Below are 1355 nucleotides of genomic sequence, written 5' to 3'. Positions count from 1 at the left end.
GTGGCTCGCGGGCTCTAGAGCACAGGCTCAGTAGTTGTGGCACACGGGCTTAGTTGCTCCGCGGCATGTGGGATCTTCCCGGACCGGGCTTGAACCTGTGTCCCTCGCATTGGTGGGCGGATTCTTAACCACTGCGCCACCAGGGAAGCCCCCCCATGTCTTATATTTAAATGTTTAAGCCATTTTGAATTTATTTTTGTGTACGGTGTGAGATTATGTTCTAACCTCACTGATTTATGTGTAGCTTTCCCAATACCACTTGCCAAAGAGACTGTCTTTTTTCCATTGTATATTTTTGCCTCCTTTGTCCAAGATTAATTGACCTTAGGTGTGTGGGTTTATTTCTGGGCTCCATAGTCTGTTCCATTAATCCATATGTCTGTTTTTGTGCCAGTACCATGCTGTTTTGATTACTGTAGCCTTGTAGTATTGTCTGAAGTCTGGGAGGGTTATTCCTCCAGCTTTGTTCTTTTTCCTCAGGATTGCTTTGGCAATTCTGGGTCTTTTAGGGTCCATATAAATTTTAGGATTATTTCTTCTAGTTCTGTGAAAAGTATCATGGGTAATTTGATAGGGATCACATTATCTAACATCACAAATCTAATAGATTTCTTTGGGTAGTGTGGCCATTTTAACAATATTAATTCTTCCAATGCAAGAGCATATGATATCTCTGAATCATCTTCAGTGTTTTATAGTTTTCCCCATATAGGTCTTTTCACCTCCTTGGTCAGGTTTATTCCTAAGAATTTTTTTTTGGGTGGAATTTTAAAAGGGATTGTTTTTTTACTTTTCCTTTTTGATATTTCATTGTTAGTGTAAAAAAATGCAACCAATTTCTGTATGTTTCTCTTGTCTCCTGCTACCTTGCTGAATTTGTTTATTAGTTCTAATAGTTTTTGTGTGGAAGCTTTAGGGTTTTCTATATGTAGTATCATGTCATCTGCATATGACAGGTTTAACTCTTTTCTTCCAATTTGGATACATTTTATTTCTTTTTCTTGTCTGATTGCTGTGGTTAGGACTTCCAATACTATGTTGAATACAAGTGGTGAGAGTGGGCAAACTTGTCTTGTTCCAGATTTTAGCAGGAAGGCTTTTAGCTTTTCACCATTGAGTATTATGTTAGCTGTGGGTTTGTCATAAATAGCTTTTATTATGTTGAGATGTGCTCCCTCTATACCCACTTTGGTAAGAATTTTTATCATGAATCGATGTTGAATTTTATCAGATGCTTTGTCTGCATCTATTGAGATGATCATGTGGTTTTTGTCTTTTCTTTTGTTGATGTGGTGTATCACATTGATTGATTTGTGTAAGTTGAATGATCCTTGTGACCCTGGGATGAGTCCAAC

This window comes from Neophocaena asiaeorientalis, unplaced genomic scaffold, assembly GCF_003031525.2.
Source record: "Neophocaena asiaeorientalis asiaeorientalis breed wild unplaced genomic scaffold, Neophocaena_asiaeorientalis_V1.1 scaffold88, whole genome shotgun sequence".
Classification (NCBI taxonomy): domain Eukaryota; kingdom Metazoa; phylum Chordata; class Mammalia; order Artiodactyla; family Phocoenidae; genus Neophocaena; species Neophocaena asiaeorientalis.
Note: the sequence above shows the minus strand (reverse complement) of the source record.